Below are 25,704 nucleotides of genomic sequence, written 5' to 3'. Positions count from 1 at the left end.
TGATAACTTGTTAGAAAAAACACAGAGTAATATTTCCTTTTAAAAAGAAGCTAAGGAAAGTGCTTTCCGTCGCTGATAATTTTGCCATGACGTCACTGCTCTGCAATAGATAAAACATAGCAATCCTATTTGATCATGAAATCTGAGTTCCAAGTTTTCCACTTCTCTGAGTACTATCTTTCCTGAGCAACGACGGGTGGCCTGCTAGTTTCTGGTAATTGGCGTTGGCGAGTGAATCATATGCAATGATGGTGCTAGCCTTATCATGTACCACTCTTTCAAGAGCTCTTTGGCTTATTTTGAGCATTAATTTTTTGCTCTCTTTTTTGGGATAAGTTTAGCTTTAATCAATATAATTCGAAACAAGATCATATAGTACTGCTTTAATGCGACCTTCCAGTATTAAATATAATCATTGCTATATTTATTTCATTATAAGTGATGCATGTGCGTGATTGGATAACATAAGCTATACTCCCTCATAAGAAAAAACTCCATTGCTTACACCTACGAGCACTTGCCATGATACTGGATTAAATTGCTTGAAATATTGGGAACAAATTTCCTTTACAGCGACCCAAAACATCATATTACAACCTTAATACTTTCCTATTTATGACAAAAACGATAAAAACAGGGAGATACGTTACCGAAGGGTTAGGCTTAGTAGGAATTAGTGACACAGTAGTCACATATTTCCAACGTGCATATCCATTTCATTTTTGTTAAAGACTAGTGCCCTAACATTCCCCACCATATGCCTTTTGAGGCGGCTTGCGGGGTAGTATGTACATTCAGATGTATGAAACATCGTGCTGTGTTTAAACTGCCAGTCAGTCAACTAGAACAGGTTTTAAAATTTATTTGTCACAGCGGAGGACTTCGCTTTCACTAAGTTACTACCGATTTTGTCTCTATTTCGTTTAATTTACTTGACAATTAATTGAAATTTATAAGGTTATTTCATTTATTTAAGGTTATTTAAAAGGTTATTTATTTCATTAATATTTCTATCCATTACGTATCACCGACGACAACCGTGCGGACGTTTACGCTGCGTTGTATTAAGGAAGGTTAGATCGTTTTGTCACACTGATGTAATGTGCATAAATGTTGCTGTCTTCAAACAGCAACATTGCATTACGCAATTAGATCAGGAGATCTTGAGAAATTAGCCAGCGAACGGAAATAAATTTATTTTCCTTCCTCACCTATTCATGTACAGAAATCTACGTTTCTCTGGTTGCGTTGATATTGATAGTGGGGAGTAATTGAACACAATCACCGTGAGCTCTGACTGTTCCGATAAGTAATGGAAGCTTGCATTCAATGAACACGTGCTATTACAAAACATTGGATGAACAAATACGAGAGGTGATTCAATGTATGAAGTTCATTAGTGGCTCTGTAATACGAAATACCGCGTCTTGTCTATTCGTTTATAGATTTATCTGGATTGATTGTGAGAGGTGAAAGGGAAATATTTTATGGGGAGGCTATATATTTTGATTTGTACATAAATTCCAGCGGCTTTATCTTGCCATTAATCACTACATTACTTAAAACTCAGTAAAAAAAAACGATGGGATAATTTAAAAGGAACATAGATTTGCTCTACTTGGACTCCAGTTTGAATCCAGCTCAAGGCAAAAGATTAATATAGCGAGAATTTCACAAATTACCAACATGATTAAGCGGTATACCTGTGGCTGTGGGCTACTACGAGCATTTCCTTGATTATTTGCTATAAAAAAAGTTCTGAATGCGTTATTTTCTCTGCTATGCAACCCAAAAATCAATTTTTTCGTGTTTACTTATGTTTCTAAAACGACTGACTCAATTTTTAGACGATAGTTGTATTACAGTAATGTGTGCTAATCGTTTTCTGATAATTTCACCAATAAAGTTCAGCTTCGAAAAATATTTATATTGCCAACATTTCCACACCAGGCTGCAGAGGATGGTGAGATACTGAAGTCGACTAACGGACTATTAGCGTTAAATTCAAATGCATCGAGCAGAATGTTTTAGAAATATTTGTCAATTTTTTATTGAACCCGTTGTAGAAGGCCGAGAATACATAATATTTATTATGTCTCAACGGTAAAAGATAGTTGCATGATGTTTCCACAAAATTATTGATGGAATCTGCAATTACCAATAAACTAATTTTATAATGAGTGTTTTTTAAAAAGTTGATTAGGCATTGAGCACAATACCAAGGATAACATTTAAAAATTTAAGTCTTTTAATTTACTAATTAATTAGTTTTTAAATTTCATGGTATGATGCTATTGCTATGGCAATTATATAGTATATTTCTCTGCTCATGGTTAACATGAACATTTATTTAATAATTAAATACCTAAACGAATTTACTCAAGTGACAATTAGTAATGCATTTCTTTAACGGCCAGTTTATTGTTGAATTCAATCGAAAGCTTATTGGAAAAAGAATAATTCAAATGTAAATATTAATTTTTCCACCACTGAAAAATACCAGCTAACACGTGCCGCCTTGTGGCATTTTTACAGGGGAGTGATAAATAAAATCTGTCTTTTCGTGTGATTAATTATTAATTTTTTTTAAATTATGGAAGCTCACGTAAAAAAACCATTCTGGCATAAGTGAAAATTATATACACCGGTAAAATAATGCAATATATTTCCTTCATTTCATTACTTTCATTAAAAAAATGGTAAACGCCTTGCAAAGTTTAAAATTGCAGTACATTCGCACACGTTCGTGCGACAATAGTGAAAAAGCCAAAGTAATTTTTGTTTGCTTTGTGTTTCCGAGTCCATTTCGAAAAAAAATGCTTTCACCACTTCTTTCACGGCATTTAACAGGCAGTAACAGCTGAAAACACATATCTAGAAGGCCAAAAGTAAAATTTAGAAATGAATTTATTTTTAATACGCGTAATTATTTCAATGAGTCGAAAACATCGTGTTCTCTGCGGCCTTGACTTGTGACATTAGCTGATTGTCCATCTCTGTGAGCAGGAAAAAATAGCCCATAAAAGGGAAAGCGACCTATTTGCTGAAGCGGACCTTCAAAACTCCCGTTTACATCATCATCATAATCTTTCACGTTTCATTTCCGAAAAAAAATATTCATTATATCCCCGCTGGACGTAATGACAGAAGCGCACAATTAGCATGTGCTCAAAGAGGAGTGTAGAAGAGGTGGTGAACCTTTAGGCCAATATCATTCGTTCAAAGAAAAAGGTTACCTCAAATGTGTGAACATATGAAGCGATGCAGGCATGAAACGTGGCTTGTTAAGTTAGATAGCATGATTTATTATGAGAATAAAGTAGTCAACCACCTACAATGATTTAATGAACTGCATGACCTATCTATTATATCTATTACTATTATATATATTGCTATTATCATTATTATCTGTTACTATTACATATATATCTATTACCATATCTATCCATTGTTCTCACAATTTTTTTGGCTTAGTTTTTCGTAAATTCTGGGAAATATGTAAGCAAAGGTTTTTCATCCCGTCAAGGGCAGTAAAAGTGCTAATATTGTGTTCTTATGATAATAGATGGACAGTGATCAGTAATGTTATCCCTTCCTCAACAGTTTCTACGCAAGAAGAGGAGTAGAATAGATAGGTCTATGTACCAACTTTTTTCATCATCATTTACCAGGTTTTGAATGGTAGTCATAGAATACCGTTGTTTTTATTTACCTTTGATACCTACCAACCTATACCTACCCATACCTACCTACCTTTATACCTTTAAAAACTGCCAAAGAATATGAATATAACCTTTGACGACAGAATCTAATTAACGCCTAGCTCAAAGCGTTACGCCTCACCTAAGTAGAGATACATAACGGTCTTCCATCCAGATAATGAGTATGAACTTTTTTTGGAATCGTGAAATTTGAAGGAGTCTTGAACTCCGAACTATGAGCAGGAAGTTATGATAACGCAATAAATTTCGATGCTATAATAAAATTTAATTTCATATATAGCAATTGATAGCTTCAAAAACTCGCAAGATATATAACATAATGTCTTGCAAGATATATAACTCACAAGATAATAACATATATGGAATGAATAAAATATTGGGTGTTTTCGTATAGTGCATCAGGAATTTTTATGCGATATAATCAACTCATATTATTTCATTATGCGTATTCTAAAAGACTTCTGAACCTCATTTCTTTGAAAACTATCCATCATATCAGCTTTTTGAAAATAGTTGTTTGCTCCTTACACTAAGTTGGTCAATGTACCTGTTTTTTTCACAATCACATTTGCGTTGAAACCACTAGGGAGTCTCTTGCATTCTAAACTTAGGAAGATAATATACCAAAAAATCTAAATTGTCATTTGCACCAAAAATATTAGTGAAAGAAAAATAAAATACATATTTTTTCATTCCAAGCAAATTTTATTATTTATATATCAAAAGCCTCATTTATAGACAAATAGCGAATCTGCTGAAATTTTAATGGCTTTCGTCGATGTTTTAGTTAATTTTGAGGAAAACGAGCTTGCGCGTGTAAGATCGTTTATGCATCTATTTTGACGCCTATTTAACATGAGAAACCACTAAAAGTTTTAAATTTAAATTAAAAATGTCGTCTTAATAGTGAAATGAATTGTCTGGCATGTCAGAAAGGAATGTTGAAATTAGATTCACTAACTATTACGAAAAATAATGATTTTGACCAATTCCACTCTTGTTTAATTTTCTTACCCAGTCTTTGACAATTCAGCTTGTCATTATCAAGAGTTTACATGCATAACCCAAAACTACATTGCAGCCGAGTGTGTATTTTTCTGGAAAGCTATACATCCTAATTACTTTTTATTCCATCTACGTTTAAAAATGAATTTTACGAATTACCACTGTACATTACACTGCAATGATTCTTCATAGCAAGTGATAGAAAAATTTCTATAAAGGGTTTTCTGGGTATACCTATTTAATGCTCAGAGGCATGAAGTAGGTGTTTCGGTCCTCTGAAAAGCGTTTTCTACTCCAAGCCACGGTTGCGATAACGTTTATACGGCACAAAATCTCTAAATAATTTTTAAAATATTAATATTCTTTTTCACCTTCTCGTCTACTAGCAATGCGCAATGCTGCGGAGTTCAATGCCACAAACGTCGGATAACGTCGTAGAGATCTTTTGTTTACACTTAAAGTATTTTTAGCTCGCAATTTGTGAGGATGTGGGGCAAACCGGCTTTCCATATCCATTCGACGCTTTCAGTGACGATACTTCCTTCCAAGAGGATTCCTTCCTACGCTTGCCTTCATTTCTTTCATTCTGATTCATTCCTTACTGTTCTATCTGCAACGATTTTAATTCTTTACTTCATATCCGTTTCATCCGTTTAAATACGAATCCAGTCTTTCGACCAATCATTACATTCATCATCATAGATCTGTTCTCTTTTTATTGATAAAGTTTTGCATGCACAAATTCTTCCATGTAACGTAATTCTAAAGATTAAGTTTCACGTAAAAGGAAAACTAGTCTTCATTTTCATTTTCAATTTGTCTTACTGCAAAAAAAATGTAAGTAATTGCTTCATCACGACTTGCAGGAACCTTTCGAAGTTTTTAATATTTATGACTTGCGCCGCATTTGTAGGCAAGTAGGATGCTCCACGTGTATTTATTAATATTCATAGATTTAAGTACCATACACTGAGGATATTTAGCTACAAATGCAACGTATTTACCAAGGATTTTGTTTGGCTTTCAGCAGCATATTTATAAAATTTTTAAATCCTACAATCTTTGCACCTTAAATGCTATTCACGCAAATTGGAATGCGTTAATACGTCCTGAAAATGAACTCGCGGGCGTATTTAAAAACGAATTGGAGGGCTAAATAACAAAATTAGAGAGGTGCCGAAAGCCATATGGTAAATTCTCGACCTTAATTCCCCGACAAGAGCTGTAATTTAGTGAGAAGAAGTCCACAAAGGTATGACCCAGCACGGCTACCGTTTTTCCAACCTCTTTCAAACGATGAAAGATAGGAGTGGCTCATACACTGAGGCTACCAGCGATGGATTTTTTTAGGAATTAATGAACAAGCAATAATTCTTGCGGCGGCCCTATTCAAGGCTAAACTTACGTTGCGAAAGCCGAACGACGTAAATTGGCGGTTACGACGACGAAGAAAAAAAAGCGTGCGCGAAGAACAACAATAAGGTTGACTCATGTCAATCTTCCATTCATTTTTTTTACTACTCGCGGCTTGGAGACAAATAGAAAAATCTTTCAACCACTCGTCTTCACTTATGTATCGCTGTACTCGAGGGAATGATGCGGAACTTTAATGACCTTCCAGTCGCTGCATTATGCATTCTGAGGGACTTGTTTAGGAGCCTCACAGGAGTGTGAGAGAGGGGTCTTTTCAGTTCGACGCGGGGCGAGAGAGATAGAGGGTTAATTAAAAGTGGGGATTTTTCAAATATTCACCTCGGCGTTTATTCAGTCCGTCCCTTGTCCTCTACGCCACCGCAGCTGTTGCGAAGTGATTTACGGTCCCGGCCCTTTTGCGCCACACGAAAAAACTCGTCGTTATTCGAGAGAAAAAATTAACCGAGTCTTTTTTTTATATCCGCCGGCAAAAAAAACTGTTACCGTGCGATACTATGGGTAATAGCGTCGCTTGGTTGACCGACGTTGTTGATTCACGCAATGCGTCGCTCCTTCCTGATCGATGGCAAAGATATATCGCGGTAGCGGTTTGATGGAAGGTGGGAATTTTTCTGCTCGCCATATTCCAGTGCTTCGTTTATTATTGATGGTTATGTTTACACGCTTCCGCTGCCCTTCTTGATTTCAGTATTTGTTTGCTCCCAAACTCGTTATATCGATTTTTTTAACGGTATGATTGGCATTCACAGTCTTCAATTGGTCCGTGCGTACCATCATTATTTATTCTTTTTCATACCGGCAATAGCAAGTTAACTGCAAGTTTTCCCGCCATGAAAGTAAATACGTGATGGCAATGAATTAAATAATGAATTTCAATCAGTAAATTTCAAAGGATTGATGCTGTAAAAATTATGACATTAAATCTGCTACCTTTACGCTAATTATTTAGTACTACATGATTTCAAGTAATTCGACTAGGTTTCGAACGACTTCCCTTCATTTCGGAACAATATCCACTTAAATGCTAGATATCTTCCTTTACTGATATTATCCTTCATATCATCTCCTCATACACAATTCAATTCATGATTATCAAGAAGATACCACTTAATATCTTACACGCTAAAGTGCATCCTTGGGTGCTACCGATTATTAAATAATCTTCATGTCGTATGACAATTTTAGTATACCGTGACAGTCCATGCTTCAACTAACATAGCACTAAATTACGATTGATGATGAACGGTTAAACATATTTGTTGCTTTAACTATTTTGTGCAATACGTTTCACAAAAAATTTTCTCTGAGATGGGAGAAGAACGTCTATCGCCTGAGTGTTACATCGTCCTTGCGAAGATTATAAATATTGAAGGAAAAAAGTGAGGGCCGAAAACACAGACAAATGAAGTATTGGGACACCTAACGGATAGACGCTGTTGACTTGTATATGGCGATGAGAAAGTTGTGAGGGACTGCCTAATATATGTATACGCGATTATAACTCCGATAATGAAATGGCTCGGAACTTGTAAAACTGCCTCGCGATCCCGTGCAACACTTTGGGGAAACTACGGAATAGCATTATATTTTTCCGCCCTGTTGCGCTCTGGATTCCCCGCGCAAATAATTTCCAGGCAACTTTTTTTGTCGAGGTGAAGTTGCACGGTGGACCTGGGCGCGTCGGAGACCGTTGTCGGTGGAGGGGATAGTGTGCCCTGTCCAGCCTCGGTGGCCACAAAATGCGCATGGCGTACCGCAGCGCCGGCAAAGACCACTAAAACGGTTTTATTGCTCCAACACGACGGCCGGGTGTTTAGTTTCCGTCGTTTGTTGCCCGTTGGGGACTCGGTGATTTTCCTCCGCGTCGCAGATTCAAGGAAGAGAAGTGTGCGAAATGGAAGGGGTCTCTTGTGGTGGCGGGAGGTGGGGGGGAGGGTGGGCGACGCTCGCTTTGAATACACCGTGTGCGGTGACATTAGCGAATGCTAATTAAGCGGGACAGTGGAAGGGAGGGAATGCCCAATGGTGTGCGCTAAAGCGTCCCATTCCGTCTGCAGGAATGTGTGATGATGATTCTTCATCGGACGAAAAGACATATCTATGCAGTCACACCTCTTCCATTCCTACCTTTTTCCTGGTAGCCACTTTACTGTCCCAATTCCTAGTAGCATTTTCAGTGGTTACTTGATTTAAAATTTAATCACTACGTGTGTTGTGGAATTTACCAGTTATTTAGCTGCACAATGGATGAAAAAAGCACACCAAGGAATAGTGGAACTCAGTGGCTGAGGGGAAAACTATTTGATAACAGTATTTATATAGTTTCACCTACTCTGAGAATTGTTGAGGCTTCGAATTCAAATCCTTCCGAATGCTTTCGGCTTTGCCAGCATTCACAAATAGATGGATCAATTTTTACTACTTCATTTTATTCACCCTTCCCCATGACAGTCCAGGGATAGGTTATAACGAAAACTTGAAATGATAACATTGAGAGACAAGGTCAGAAATGAGAAGCTGAAAAATGAATTCGGGGACGGGGATGCCTACTCAGAGAAAAAAATGAATAACGAAGTATAGCTACAGAATATTAATTTAAAGCATATATTGCTAAGATTGCCTTGTTATTTATAATATTTGAAGGAAAGGTAAATATTAACTTGGTATAGGAAGTGAATCAAACCAGAAGTTACGAACTTATGATAAGAATTGTTTGGGTCAAATGACTGAAAACCATTTGATAGCAGTTTTATCATGGCTCCAATTTAAAGAATAATATATGAGGCCGTGAATTCAGATCCATGCGAGTAATTTTGGCTTTGACAGCATAAATTAAGAATTACGTAATTTTGTTTTCTTATTTTTTATCCTTCGCCATTCTGGAGTTCCACAGAGGGAAATTCATGAGGTATAACCTGTTTTAAAACCTGGATTGGCTAAGTAAAGTATGAGGAAAGTATACAAGCTCCTTATTTTTTGACTTTAATTCCCGTGAAAAGAATCTTCTCAAAGTAGGTATAATTGTATTCAAATCACAAGTGAGTTTTTGTGATTTTGCTGGCAAAGGAATTCGGCATATTCGAAGACAAATCTCGCTCCGAGCACGCTATTTTCTTAAAAGGTCAATTTCGGCAAATAGGAACAAAAGGTCAATTTCGGCAAATATCTCCCACTGCTATCTTATAATTTCCTGAAATGTTGGTAGCAATGTTCCTGCACATTAGAGATTTCAATACGGATTAAAATACGATATTAAGTATCGTTTACTTCGCATACAAATTATGCTTCGTTCAACTTCTTACGTTTCTACATTACTGCTTTTTTCAGCGTAGGATTACTTAGAACAAACCAATACAATATGAAATATAAAACTGTTATTGTAACATGCATTTGATATCTTCTCAATTCTATGGTTAGGAGACTCCAATAATAACAGGAAAGCACTTACTTAAAAAAATAAATCTCCATGCATGGATTACAAATAAATCACAAAGTGAAAAAAACAATAACAAACTGAGGACATGCATGAGTAATAGGAAATATTTTATGATTAGGGAGATTATCTCACACTGATAATTACATGAGAAACGGAGCCAGAAAAACATGCATGGTTTCAAGGAGAATGAACTTCAGGCATTTTAGATGGACAGGGGGTGATTTTGGCATATTTGGAAAATGGTGGGTGTGAGGAGGGCAAAATTTGCATGATTTGAAGGCGAAATAATAGGGTGGGGACCTTGGTGTACCAGTTGTCTGAGGATGACTAGATGGATAGAGTTAGATTAGGACCTGTTGATAGAATTTTCTGTGCTGGGAAAAAATCATTGGGTGTATAATAATTTATAGTACTTAGCACTGTGTTCCCTCTATTTGCACTTAGAACATACGAGAGGTGCTAAATAAAAGTTCCCGGAAGTTATTCTCTTCTCTCTTGGAAATTCTCTTTCGCCTTGGCGTTTAAAAATAACTGAGAGGCGACGAATGATGCGGATTGGGAAAGTATTTGAGGAATAAAGTAGTTGGAAACGGAGCCAAAACCATGCGACTGCTAAGCAAACAAACTTTAACTCTCTTGCATTTAGTTTCAAAAGATTGGTATAAAACCTCATGTCATAGCATGGAGTTAATTAGAACTAACTGTTATTAATTTGGAAGAATTAAGCATGATGGAGTTGGAAGAAATACTTGCAATTTTCCACGACTTGTCGCGGCAAATTGCAAGTGCTTTTTTCAATATATTATCGATAAATGCAAATCAAGTGCGTTCCGATGCAGTTTAAATGAATTTGGTTTAAGAAATAAGTTCAAAGACAATATTTCGCGGAATATTCTCATTTCGCTTAGTAAAATTTATGCCACTAAATATTTTGGGACGCTTGTTATTTTACTTAAAATTAGTTAAAAGAGTCCCAAGTTTTCTGTCGTCATATTGCCTGCTCCAAGTTTTCAATTTTTATTTTTCACTAATACACAAAATAATTGGTGCAATCGTTCAATATTTTCATAAATAGCCGGCCCTGAATATATCAAGATGTAGGTACAATGAAAAAACGAAAATTAACAGAGCCAGATTTCTAATCATTTCGCTTAGTGCAGTGAAAAACCTTCATGATTCCGAAAAATATTCAATGATATTACACAAAGTTTTTGTGCTGAGAAATTGTACAAAGTTTTCATTAATAGATTATGAGGTAAACTTTGCTGTATCCCACGCAGCATAATAAAGGTAAAAAAACATATTAATAACAATATATATTGAGTATGAGATATGAAGTGAAACACTTTGCACTCTCCACATAAAAATTTGTTAAACTACAGTCGGCATGTTTCGCTGCACAGCAGCACAATCAAGACTCTTCATTATCAAGAGGAGTTTTGATAATACTGCAGAAGAGCGAAACATGCCGACTGTAGTATAATAACTTTTTATGTGGAAAGTGCAAAGCGTTCCACTTTATATCTCATAATGGATCTCCACAAAGTATCTACCTCATCCATCCAATTCATATACTGAGTGGAATACAAAACAAGTTATTCTTTTATATAATATGTCACCATTCCACAAAGTTAAATCACAAACCATTGTTTTCATTAATAGTTGGCCCTGAGTATTTCAAGCGACCCAATGATATAAAGAATACTTCAGTTCACGTTACCAACTTACCGAGTTATAAGCACAAGGTCCTATCCAAACTCCTAACAGGTGCTCCAATTGGAGTCTTATTGGGTCGCTGTCGTCTCCTCCTCAGCACCACCTTCTATCAAATGCCTATCGCCCTTCTCCTTTTCCCTCTCGCAACACTTGATGCTTCCCTCCTCTCCAAATGACTAAGGGGAAACCCGACCTCAGCTACTCTCTCTTAATATTTCCCTCCTTCCTCGAAACGTTTTTTTTCCTCAATGAACTCACAAGAACACGACTTGAGCACGTGCACTAAGGGCCGAGACTTTTCCTCGAATATTCTTCTCAGGTCCCTTCCAACCGCGTCTCAAAACAAAACTTCCCCCACCCCTTTCCCGTATATATTCCTCTCCACACCCACCCCTCACCTCCTTCACTCTCCCCCCCCCAACAAACCCCTCCCTCCCCTCTCACCTGTTGCGTTTGTTTTCTTCCGTTGCTGGGGAGGAGGCGGCTCCTTCAGCAGAAGTCTCCTCAGAGGATCTCACCAGGGGTCGAACCACGGCTTCCTCGGTTGAAATTCACGAGTCGAGACGCACCAGCGTGCGCCGGTATCCACCACGAGGCGACTGGCCACCTCCGCTTCCCGCCCACAGCGGCACTGAAGAATCCTCGCCGCCGATATTTGCACTCACTTCCACCGATTTGGAACGGCGGCACTGCCGGAGTTCTAAGAAAAGCCCAACCGCCCGCGACTGTGAGACTACATTGGAGCGTATTTATGGCGGGCGGGGTATGGGGCAGGTGGCGACCTCAAGTAGGCGCAGAGGCGGCGGCGATAACACTTTGAGGGGGGCGAAGGAGGGCGTCAACAGATAAGAGGCGGCGTAGTTTTCCGTGCGGAGCCGTTGAAAGCGTGGAGAGGTTCGATTCCGATAGCGCCAGGCTTTCCCTCGGTCAAAAATTTCCGCAGGTAATAAGATCTTTTTGGGGCTCGCCACCCAAGGAGAAGTTGACGTTTATCTTCGAATCGGGGTTTCTTTATATCTACTCGCTGAGCTCGTAAACACACGCAATAGCTCCTTGGTACAGGTGCAATTGGACACGGGCTTCTAGAGCTAACACCCAAAACGGGGTTCACTCACTTTCTCATAGCAAGTTCAGCAGCAGTATACGTATTTTTTACACATATATGTATACTTAGGGGTATACGCATATTTAGTGGGTTTTCTAAGCCCGAAAGGGAGTTTGAATAGCCTGATTTACAGACTGGCACACTTAAATATTTGATGGTATGTGAACTCTTTGATTGGCAATTCCTTAGGTCTATTGTCTATTCCTGAGGCTTACAATTTTTGACAGCATGTGCGGCACACACTTGTTTCAAGCAGAACTTTCCGACAGTTCCTCACTCAGTAGATCAGACTAAACGTCAACAACACACTTCTCTCGAAGACTTGTGCCCCAAAACAACTCTCTACGTGCGCGCAGCTAACTTCAGCGGGAGCTGCACACACACTAACACGCCCGATGGGGCACTGATTCAACACAAAACCCAGTATTTACCTAGTACCAGTGTCTTCCAGGCTCCGAAGTCACTCACAACTTCTCAGCAGGCGTGGTGCCAGCTCGATGAGCGGGAAGAAGCAATGAAGTGGTTTCACCCTCAAACCCACGCGGTCGCCACGGGTAGGCTGGAACCGTCAAATGCGGCACTTTGACCGACCCTGGCTGGACACGCCCAACTCGACGTGAGGGACCCGGGAGAGTGCGTTCGTTTGCTTCCTCCCGTTGCACGCGGAGGCAATCGACTGACGTGTGTTTCTCACTCACCCCACGCCTCTAACACTCCCCCCAGACCCACCACACTTCCTCCTCTCTCTCTCTCTCCCTCCCTCTCTTCCTCTCTATCTCTCTCACTCGCACCTCAACGAAAACACACACAAGCAGCAGCCGAGGTGGTGTGTATTTATAAACGCTGTTTTCTGTCGGCGAGCCAGCTCTAATTCCCGCGCCCGTCCCTCGGGTGCGCTAGGGACGTGGCCCGCGGGGTGTGAGGAGTTTTTAAGGTACCCCTTGAGAGAGAGCCTGGAAGGAGGCTTTACTGCCCGCCGACCGTACCTCTCGCGCGCTTATATCCAGTGAGGACGACACGGGCTGAGCGTGAGGATACGTTTACCTAAGTCTATCCGCATGGGTTACCCTTGAGAATCCTCCGTGTAGGATCTGAGCGAAACATGAAATGTGAACCGCTCCTCGGTTCAGATCTAATTATAAGTCACTTGCGAATGAGGGGCACCGGTTCAATTTGCCGTTTTTATCTTCTGAAATGACATTTATTATTTGAATGGTTTATTTAAGAGATACCTTTAATACAAATTTTATCAAAAATCACCGCTGTTTTTTTCCCACGAAATTTTGCATTATTCCAAATTATCATTTTTTTTCAAGGCTGATTTTCAGTTGGGTGTCCAGAATGTTAATGCAAACTTGCTCATCAGTACTGAACAGTTATAGTTGCAATTACACGTGTAGATATACTTAAGTCATAGGCATCTTCTACGGGAGATTTACTTAAATTGACTGGGAAGAATAATTCATTGCCTGTCATAGGCTAGCATAAAATTAGGCATCATTTTTATTTGGAATGATCTCACCTGTATAACCCCCAACTACCCACATGAGATGGGTTTGCGAGGGGAATTACAATTATCCAGTGAAAAAATTATGCATGGTGTCCTTGCCATATGATAAAAGCATGACGATAATGTTAATGGATTTGATAGTTCAATCTAAGTCATGGTAATGGAACTATAATCCATATGGCGCGATTTCAGAACTTGATTAGATGGTTGTGGTTGGAACTGGGATGTGTTTAAATATAATTTGTTATACAGACCAATAAGATATATTTTGGGCTTTTTTATCACACGAATCTGACATTAATGGGATGGTAAGCAGTCATTTTTATAATGGATTCAATAAACAGACAAGAAAATGTATTTTCACCTGATAAATTTTAATTTTTAATAAAAGCCCCCAAATTAAAAAAAGTACAAATTTTTCAACGAGCACTCTCAAAGAATTCATGGCGTCATCTAGGGTCAAATAGAAACCTAGGTTTTGCGCACATCCGCAAGGTTTCCCGTTGTGAGAGTCCTCCGTGGTATCGCTCTCCTTAGCGAAGCGAACGGGCTTTTACCTTCATTTCCCCGCCCTTTCCTCCCGCCTTTCCTCCTCCTCCTCCTCTTGAGGGAGCCGTGCACTCGTCGAGCACGTGAACAGTCCTCTTCCCTCTTCTTCGCACAATTTTTTCGCTCTCTTCCTCCTCTTCAACACGCTTCGCTGATCTCTCCCTCGAGGTCGTTCCGTGGGATCTAAAAAGCCTCACGTCCATCTGCTCGGGATCCAGTCATCATTGCCCCCGTGAGCGCGATGCCTCGTTTACCCTTGCACGCTCCTCACAGGGTTACATGTAAATCGTCGTCTCTCACGAGTCTGCACAGCAGCTATTTATAGAACACTGAAATGATACATCCTTATCGCATTAGATCAAAACTTTTTCAAATTAAATGCTTGCCATGCCTACATATTTTATAACTAGATCGTCAGTACTTAGACAAAATTGAAAGAGGAAAGAAAAAGAGAAAAGAAACTGCAATAGCCTGGCGAAATTTTAGCATGAGCCTACACTGCACCTATTTATAGGGCACTGGAATGATGCATCTTCATCGCGTTAAATTAAAACTATTATATTTTGCTTAAATGCTCGCCATGCATGCATGTTCCTAACTAGCACGTCAGGAGTTATTCAAAGAAAATATTTTTTTGCAATTGTCAAGTAAAATATTTCACGATGAGGTCATGTTAAAAAAATTAGCGACAACCTTATTTGGTAAAAGTAGACGTCAAAAAATAACGCAGTAGTGTTAAATTTATGGTTGCAATCTCAGCCTCCTACAGTTGAAGTACATTATAACTTATTATTTTCTGATTTAGGAACGAAATTTTAATATTCATTTTCATAGATATATATAATTTTTAGGATATACAAAAGGAACGACTATGTATCTTAATCAGTACAGGAAAACAAGCATTGCCTTCCAATAATTATCTGGTTTGACCAGAGTTTCATCATATTGATCATACTGCTCTCAGGAATACGGCTATTATCCCCTCAGTGAGTTGCCCCCGCGAGATACAAGTGCGATGCTTCGTTTGCCCAGCATGTTCCGTATGGAGTTACAGGTAAATCGTCGCCTCTCATAAGCCTGCACTGCACCTATTTATAGGGTACTGGAACGATACATCTCCATCGCATTAAATTAATATTATTTGCCATGCATGCATGTTTGTAACTATCTCGTCAGAATTACTGAAAGAGAATATTTTTATGCCACGGTCAAGGAAAATTATCCTCAATGAGGTCATGTTAAAAAAGATAACGACAACCTAGATGGCTAGAGTGTTGGCTTCCCACCCCGTGGGCTCGGGTTCAAATCCCGGTGGTGGCAGAGAATTTTCGGACACTGCCCGATTCCTGCTTGAGTGTTGTGTGGAGGACATGTCAAGCGCAACACTCCGTCCGTCGGATGGGACGTTAATCCGTGGTCCCCTTGGCGACTTTCGCTAAGAGCAGGCTACTGCCGACACCGGGTTTCTCTCCACCCTTCCCTCCTTTCCTCCCCTCTTGGCGCGAATGACCTAATGTCGGTCGCGTCCTCCAAATACCATATCAGCCTAATTCCACAGTGCCGGCCTCGGTGGCGGCGGGGTTAAGACTTCGCCTGCCAAACAAGAGGTCGCGGGTTCGTAAACAAATAACCATGCCCTGGACAGGTGGTTTGGGGATAAAATATAAAAAAATACCGTACGGAAACTTATATGGGTTGGTTAAATGTTTAAAATAGCACAGAAGTTTTTAATTTATAATTTCAATCTCAGCCTTCAACAGCGAGGGAACATGATATTTTCTGGAGTAGGGACAAAATTATAAATTTCGTATTTATAGGGTTATCGAATTGTTCACATATAAAAGGAGAACCATTTTGTGTCTTGACCGAAACAGGTGGACAACCATTACTTTTCAATAAGTATCTGGTTTGATCCGAGTTTCAGCACATTGATCATGCTGCTCTCAGGAATAGGTACGACTATTACCCCCCAGTGTGTTGCCTCCGCGAGATTAGAGTGCGATTCTTCCTTTGCCCTGCATGTTTCTCACTGAGTTAAAGGTAAATCGTTGTCTCTTATAAATCTCCTCTGCACCTACCTAATTACGGCAGGTTTTCTATGCTGAGTTTGCGTGAGCATTTCTCGCAGATCAAACTTGCTTTGATACTTTTATGTGACCCACATATAAAGAAAGTTACTCTTTGAAATGTTTAGTTAGTATTAGGTGGGACGGCTGAGAGTTCCCTTTATTTGGATAGGAAGAATTGTATCTTTCGGAATACTCCAGTTTCCAGCTTGATTTCTGGGACTGGGTTCCGTCAGCAGTTGGGAAAGTTCATCCAGATATTGCCCACTGTAATTTTCTCCTCTAGTGAAATTTATTCTAAAAATTGTACGCTAGTAAATTCCTGCAATGTCTAGAGAAGAAAAATCTCATGGGTCATCTTCTTGTTTTCCTATATGTGGTCAATGTACATCACGTATAGTCCTCCGATTCCAAATCTTCATTTTGTCATATTAAAATAAATTATTATGTCAGGCTTACCTGTTGACGGGAAATGGTCGACGGCTTACCTGTTTCCGGTTCAATTTCAGCAGTATCGTGACTAAAGAATCACGGTTCTTTTCTTCTTCGTTCTACAGACGTGCGACTGAGAGATAACGGCATCTCGCAGCGCTGCGTTCAATCCAGGTTAAATTCTGATTTTATTTAAATATCTTTAGCTGTTATTTATGTGAAGTAGTGACTGTTCATTGAGAATCATTCACCCGTAAAGCATCTTGATCCCTGTTAATACAAAAAAAATTATCCAGCAAAATTTGCATATATTTATCTAATCTTTCATCTTATTCTCCTTCCTACAACGACTCGTCATAATCTGCAGGTATCTCCTTGTTTTATATTCACGGGTTCGGAATTAAACTCACTTACTCCACTATAAATGCATCCTTCCTTCTCAGCTTTATTCTCGTTTACGTGTCCTTAATGAGAGAAGAATATCCTCAACGGTACGAGATATGCGATACCCAAGACAGAAGTGAAAATACGTCAAAATTGGGAATGGCCGATGGATTGATTGGTTGATAATTTTTAATTAATTACCACCCCTTCCTCTCATTATCATCTGAGGTACTCCAGGATTAGAAGTACGAATTCATCCCAGAACACCAAGGAAAAAAAACTACATGATACTTTCAATACCGCCTACAAACGTCAGATTCTACAAAAATAGTAACTGCGCTGCGAAAAACTGGCTCCTGGTTTGCTCACATCTCCCGCACCGAACTAACGACAGATTGGCAAAGCCTGATGGCCAATCGTTACCTCGCTATGCGCCAAACAGTGTAACGTGACCATATCCAGTGGCGGATCTATGGGAGCGGGGGCCGAGGGGGCTACAGCCCCCAAATTGGGTATCCAATTTGCACTACATAGAATGGTAATTTTGTTTGGACCCCCACTACTGCTGGGAGGTTACCCCCTACTTAGCACTCCCTCTTGTCCCTATCCTGGATCCGCCACTGACCGCACCTGACAATTTTTTCCACCACGATTCAATGTGAGTAATTTTTTTAGGTAAGAATAAACTTGCGGCCATTTTGCCGCACACACGTGTACAGAGGGTTAAGTGTTTTCCTTAAAAATTAGGCCACTGTTATAATCTAGAGGTAGAGATAGTAGTAATTAAAGTGTGATAGCTTTGAATTTTTGATTTCACCGTTGGCCCGGGTATTGTTCGCACAGAGCTGAAAGCGCTTTTATATGTATCACATGGTTTAACGGAAAAATTACTATTGTTTTTTTGATGCTGAGTGAAATTCTATTTAATTCATTATCAATAGAAAAGTCTGGAAGCTCCATGGGGATAGAGGAATCAATAGTGTCAAAATATTGTATTCTATTTACATTTTCAGCGATTACCAAAACGGTCTATTCAAGTAAAAATACTCCCAATCATCAATGAACAAAAATTAACTAAGACAGTGAAGAGCGTGAAAATGATTAAGCTTCTTTGTTACTCTCTAATTCGAATACTGCAGCTTATATCAGCTTCAAAAATAAAAATAAATAACGTCGTAAAGTTATCAATGGGGACGAGGAAGAAGCACATCAGGGAATTGAAAGAAATGGTTTGAAAAAGAGGGAAATGGACGGCTTAGGCAAGGAAACCTCTATAATGTATTATTTCGAGTGAATTAACAAATATATAATAATGATTTTGATTATTAAATAAATTATATAAAGATTACCTCAATTTTTTTATTACAGCCGGTAAAAATAGTTTTTTTGTGGCAAAAAGTTTATAACATGAAGTTTGTTGTGATTTTGATATTTATTTGTTATCGAATAGCTCAACTATAACCTTTCGGATAAAATGAGTCATTATGCTCTTTAGCTTACACGTACTTCTGCTCATGCTCTCGTGTTCTGAAATAAATAAAAAATACGGCTCTAAAAACTGACTCATTCAAACGTGTTTGCGATAAACCCGAGTAGGCGCACCTCTCTGAAGATAAATATTGTGCTTATTTTTTGCGTAACTCGTTCACAGGCTGAAAATAAAAACAGGTAAATCCTTCCTTTTTCGATGTCGTAATTGACGATTCGTCGCTTAATGAAAGGAGAGCGGAAAGAAAGTGTGAGGTGGCGGTTGAGATGGGCCTCTTCCTTCCCCTACCCACTTCCGGAGAACAACCTTGCTTGACCTTGCCGCCTTATGATATAATCGCAGCAATTCTCGCTCAGCGCTCTCCGACAGAGAGCAGGTAGAACAATTTTTGAATTCTGCTAAGGTTTCTAAGATTGGTCGCGGGTATTTAGGAGAGAAAAGAGGCTGTCTCTATCACTTCAAGGGGCAGATAAGTGCTTTAGCCAAGTTGCTCGGACGGTACGAGAGGGCCTAGAATCATATTCTGGCGGAAGAAGAAATTGTTCAGTTTATAGAGAGTTCATTCATCCTGTTGGAATTCAATTATTTGCCGAATTAAAACTTTCTAGTAATTTTCCAAAAGCACTCTCGTTCACAAGGCCGGTTTCAATACATTTTGTATCATCGTCTGGTCATTTTTCAGATTAAGTTCGTTCCGTGATTGGTTGTTTTGAATTGGATTGATAACAATATGGATTGAATATATAAGATGTGTCCGAAATTTTATACATGTCTGACGCAAGCACATTTGCGTTTGACGCATTTATGATCTTGATGTGAACATCATTGAAGAAGTCTTGGATGGCTGGAGTGCTCGAATATTTGGATGCCTTCAATTTAATAGAGAAAACCTCTCAGCTGATTAATTAACGACATATTCTTTGTAATTAGTCGATTTTTTTCGTCAGCTTAGTTTTCTAGATCAATTTACTGGATTTTTAGACTGTGTTAACTATAATATAGTAGAACCATTGACATATTTTAACTAAATCGTTGGATCAATTTACAAAATTCTCAGCAAATTATCTTTGAGCCATATTTTTGTCTTTCATATTTCATTGATCGTGTTTGCGATTAGTCTCTTTTTATGCTTCTCCTACCACTTAATTTTTTTTAAACGATTCGAAGGGTCTATTCACCTGAGGTACTTGAGTTCTCATCAAATCTGCTTCGCTGATTACTACATGCTAACGGCATGCCACAGTGGTCTGGGGAGCGCTTTTTTCCGGACAAAAGTCGACTGTCCCATTTTTAGAGGTATATATGGGTGTTATACGACTTAAATATATCTTCTAATGCATGAATAATGACTTTCTCAAAAAATAAACACGCATTCGCTATTTTTTCTGAATAATTATACTACAACGACGTGTGATGCAATGGTTCACTGAAAAACACTTACGCATTTATTAGTCGCCAGATCCAGTTTTACACGAATGAATGGATGTTTTATCACTTAGAGACATTACATGACCATTATTCTTTTAGAGGGAGATATTTTTAATGAAAGTATTTTGTAGAATAATTAATTAATTGATAATTAAGGGAGGCAAATGAATATAAGGAAGTAAAACAATTACTCCTCATCCGTAGTTTCTTCATTGTCTATGTACACGGGTGCTGAGTCTACGTTTGGGGATGTAATCAGTCGTAGCACCAAAAGGATAGCACCGGTTTTTTACAGAAAGAATTTCTTCTTAGGGAGGAGAAAGATTTGCTGCATTATGAGATCTGGCCCCTTTCCTGATGGACATAGTTTACTGATGTTTAGTCAACTTTGCCTCAATCATTAAGCTTAATGCCTCGTCTGCAGTGTAGGGAATAACTGCCTTGGTACCAGATCTATGGATATTTCACGCTTGCCTTTTATTTCTGGCTCTACTGGGGCTACTATGAATTGCCTCATCTACCAAATGAGCTGCATCGCTTTGCTTGTTTGCCCGAAGACTTACGTTTGACGCATAAACCAGCTCTTCAGTTTTTTTTGTGTCGAGAAATTCCGTGGTTCTCCCCCGTTGTGATCGCTCACACAACGTTTCAAAATTCTTACACGGACGACCAATACCTAAATAAAATCAATATTTTGATAGGTAATATTCTCATTTACGTAAATGCAATAATATATTCCATTGATAAGATTGAATTTACCCGAGGCAGAGGGTTGAGAAGTTTACGCGCTCGTTATCTAGGGCTCGATTTTTTCCGCCAAAAAATCAATATCTGAATTAAGCCACTGATTGTTGTTCTGCAAAAACACGTTTAATGTTCTACGGCTCTTTTCCCATCTCAGTGTCGCCCGATTAAAGAAAACAGCCAGTTTTGAATTCTTAGCTTCCTGTCATTTTTCACGTCCGACCTGCCTTGTGACCTTAGAATAAGGCACAAAAATGATATGATACGCAAACTATGGGTTAATGAATCCACTTAGTACGTTGCACCTCGGAATTAAATCACTTTCACCTACCTTAAAATGTACTCATATAGATGCTGGCAACGAGCGCTGTCCTTTTCGGCCCACTTCTCTCGTAAATAAAGGAAAAATTATTCCTTTACAGGTGGCATATCCAAAGACTTGTTCAAAGACACTTAGTATTTAATTTTAACTAAACAACTAGGGGAATATTTAGATATAGATGGAGTTTTCGCGCAACGTCTAGTCGCACACTGACAGAAGCCTAATGGCTGCCGAATTGTTACGTTTAATCAGTGCCAAATAGGCTTTATTGTTACTGATATGGTCGCTGAATCATCTACTGTTTAGGCATGGATAGAATTGTTGCTGATTATGCTAAACAATGAACTAATGCGTCTGATAGAGAGACTAAAAACGGAGAATTTTATCAGCGAGAGCGACTTGTCGAGAGATAGCGCGCCATGACGTTGGATAGCCAGGCGTCCCTGTAACACATTTCGGCTTACAAATACTAAAAAGGCAACTAAAGGCAGATAATTCTTTCAACATTGCTTCAATGTTAGTATTTTATTTGTATCCTATCACATGAGAACACAGTGGTAGAGCGTGTTTTTTTTTTATATCTCTCACTTTGCATAATTAAAAAAAATATTTGCACATGATATTATAGCGCGCTTTCCTGAGACCCCGAACGCTTTCATAACATTAATAATTAGGTTTATAGATCATAAAAAAGGTGAGTTTGCTGAAATAAACTCACAAAAACAAAAAAATGGCAATTGGTTATGGTATTTATAAAGTTAAAAAGCCGTCAAAAATTTCCGCTAAAAACCACTCCTGTAATTCGAAAAATGGGCAGTAAAGGAAGATTTAAAGATCTATTTACAATGGAATGATATTTTAGCTTCACATATTTAGTATTTTCGGACAGTTTGAACGCAATCGAAAAATCGACTTTTGTCCGCGGAAAAGGGCATCTCAGACCACTGTTGTGTGATTGGGCTAACAAACGGCTTCTATATTCGGAAACGGTTAGAACGCATCCAGAAACAAGTGAACAAAGGAGCAATACGATAGCTCCACGAAGTAATAAATTTTGACGCGACTATAGGTATAATGGAATAAAATTACCGTACTAAGAAACATATCCATTGCGGGAAGAGTTAAATTAGCCGTTTTCTCCCACAGATTTACTAATTGCGCTTTCGGCGTTTCATGAACTCAATACTTGCAAACAATACGCGCATCTACTCAGACACTTTGGCCGTTTAGTTCCATAAAACTTTTTCCGATAATTCCGAGTTTTACGATGATACCACCAAAGATTATAACTGGAAGGGTTACTCGCCTAAAGTGCCAGAGTGTACGTTTCTATTGTGGACCAATTAAGCCGCACTACTGGGTATGCAGTTGGCGGTGGGTTTTCAAACGGCGCTTACAGGGAAAAATCATGATCTAACTATTTTTCAAAGTTTTTTCATTGCTTTTTTGATGAAAAAATTATTGTTGCCTCAATTTATTTGGAAAATAAAGTATATTGAACATAAACTTGATTTATTTGTAACCACCGCGCCGGGAGGTGAGGGTATGGGCTGGCGAAAGATCCAACATACCATCATACTGTGAGCCATACATCCTCCATAGTCTCCTGATCCCAAAACGGTGAAAATGACTAGTAGTACCACTAAGTGCTCACATTTAATCGGAAAAAGAAGGGCCTTAAAAAGTGAGCCTTCCCTATGCCAAATTTCCCTGGTGCCGAATTTCAAAGAAATACAGAAGCCTCAAACACTTAATGACTTAATAAGCACATTTCAAATCCTTATAATGGATTTCGTGGTCGAAATATTTAAAATATAAAGATAGATAAAGATATTTATTTCACTGCCCCAAAATATTACAACATATTATGATAATTATGTTTTTTTTGCATGCTAGTCACCCACGTCAGGATGTTCGTAGTTTATTTTTTAAGGCATTAAAATGTGACATAAAGTCGAATGTGTGCTCTAAGAATTAAGCAGCTATTATTCCTGAGAAGAAATGAGGAATCGAATCACGACTATTTGTCTATTCAAGCCAGTATAAAGACAGCTATTATGAACTCATGATCACGTTGATATTGTACGCACATTTATCTCAGCACTTGCAGCTCTGCGGTCCGTGAAGGATGGAAAGTCATGGCAGATAAGGATTACGATAAGGAAAGTACAATAATTGCTGAACCTTAACCACTGGAGTAGTAAATAAGTTTCTGCAAAGAAAGTAGTTAAAAAGTACGGAAAGTGTTACTGAATTAGTTCGCTACGGTTGTTTAAATTAATTTGAGTTTTCAATTATTATTAAAATTCTATCATATTACTCTTAATTACTCTCCCCCAAAAAGAACTTTACTCTTTGAGGAACAATAGTCATTGAAACATCTATACCTTCATCATTATCACCTCTAAATGAAATCTCACGGAATAGCCGCTAGTACAGTGAAATTTATGAAAGTTATTTACTAATTAAAATATGTTCACTACCCATTAAAATCACATGAAAATGCGGGGATTTTGAAAGCTGTTGCTGATTAGACAAAATATGAGTTTTTAAATAACACATTTATTCTTGTAAGCTGTGTTAAATATTCTGAGTACTGAAGCTCAATAAATACCGCACAAATTTTACGAGAATTTACTTTAATATTACGAAGTCTTAGCGCAGCATTTCGCCGTCGCTGGAACGCATGTGACGCTTCGAGAGTGTGTACAAAATATCACACATTAACAGTGCTGGTAAGTAACTGAGTAAAAGTAGTTAGGTTACCGGCAGTGGTTCAGGTATTACGTAAGATGATTTACTTTAATTTTGACTGCAATCTTCCGCTGTGTAAGGGAGTGCATGTCAAATTACTTTTCAAAGTCTACCCTGTCGATTTTAATCCCACGTAGGACGCCTCATATTCGTATCTACTCTCCATTCTAGTCAATGTGTGATTTATTGACAAAAAGTAAAATGCTTCAACTGATAGTTCAAGAAAATATACAGCTTTGGTACTCTGCTCATGTATTTACATTGATAACAGACTTAGATGTCAAGTGCAAGGCTCCAGGGAAATATTCATCAATGCAGAGGTTCTACCTCTTCTGCTTGAGTTTCTTCTCAATTAGCATTTTCGTAATTCTATGGGGGCCAGTTTATGCATTTTAGTAGTTTTCCATCTAAATTAGTGGTTAACCACATAGATTATTAATTAAGGATTTAAAATTGTGGTACAGTAAGGGTAGTAGGTACTATATGACTCTACAAGGTGATGATAAATACACTGTGTACTAACTACTGTCCTGCCTCTGCCATGGAATCGCATGGAAGTGACTTCCTGGTATATTCGTGGAACACAGCGATAAGGGTAAGCAGTTTATCTCGTGAATGGAAGCTCTACAAATAAAGATATGGAAAATGGTGTTATATTTTTTGGAAAAAGCAGTGATTCCCTCAGATCACATGGAGACTATCACAGTCTCCGTAGTCCTTTGTCTCGTCACGGGGAATCGATTGGAAAGGTCATTGGAACATAGGATGCGTCCAATAATACGCTGTGGGTATGAAAATTTCAAGAGAATAAGTGTGGCAGTTTTCACTACTTAACAAGCAAACAAAGCAACATCTAAAGATCCTGAACTCATACTGAAATGCTCCAAACTCAGACTTAACATATATTTTAGTTATTTTTCGGAAGATATTTCGACCTGAAAAGTTTGAAAAAAATTCACCCATAAAAAAATATTTTCGCCACTGATGTCCAGTAATGCTAAGCATAATAGGAATACTAGGGGGACAACGTTATGTGCATGGTATATATATATATAATCTCTTAGGATATATGTCTAACTTAATTTAAATTAAAGCGCAACATTACAATGAAATCAGAAAGTTTAACAGGCGCGTAACTATTATTTTAATCATGTTTCTCTCTGTAAAATTAATTTTTTCTTATTTTTATCAGCGAAAGTTGTATGAAACTGATTAAGGTTTAAATTTTCTCATTTATATCTGTCTGAAGTAATTCCTGAACTGCCAACCCTCTGGGTACACTCCAAAACAGTTCTCTATCAGCTGGAAATTAGGCTTATTTAGGGTGATTAAAATCTCTTTCTTCTATGGGTGGAAACTCAAATTTTATGATAGGATGAAGAATACATTAAGTAACCTCATCACTGGGTGAGTAGAACCAGCGGTGGAAAGGATAAGAGCATACGTATGCAAAGGAAAGGGGAACGATTGCGACGCCGTGAATACTTAGGGCGCTCATCGTAATTCATTTGATACCACATGAAATGTTCCATGTGTACCTTCTCCTATTTAAGTGCATGATCAGGGTGTTCATAACCGCTAAGATATTTTCAGTATGTAATATTTTCT

The 25,704-nt window shown here is 38.3% G+C and overlaps 1 protein-coding gene across 2 annotated transcripts in view; it reads right to left on the bottom strand.

Annotated features, from left to right (window-relative positions):
• The window catches only part of LOC124153664 (chaoptin-like), a 78,836-nt gene extending 65,737 nt beyond the window's left edge, over nucleotides 1–13,099 (bottom strand). The window contains exon 1 of one of the 2 annotated variants that reach the window (XM_046526962.1): nucleotides 11,758–13,099. The gene's annotated coding sequence lies outside the window, so the exon portion shown is untranslated. Of the gene's footprint in view, nucleotides 1–11,325; nucleotides 11,606–11,757 lie in introns of those variants that run through there. The other variant, XM_046526963.1, reaches the window with a different exon arrangement.
• Nucleotides 13,100–25,704: the final 12,605 nt, after the last annotated feature.

Source organism: Ischnura elegans, chromosome 2 (assembly GCF_921293095.1).
Source record: "Ischnura elegans chromosome 2, ioIscEleg1.1, whole genome shotgun sequence".
NCBI classification, from domain to species: domain Eukaryota; kingdom Metazoa; phylum Arthropoda; class Insecta; order Odonata; family Coenagrionidae; genus Ischnura; species Ischnura elegans.
The sequence above is the reverse complement of the archived record's forward strand: the minus strand, read 5'-3'. Positions and strand labels throughout refer to the sequence as shown.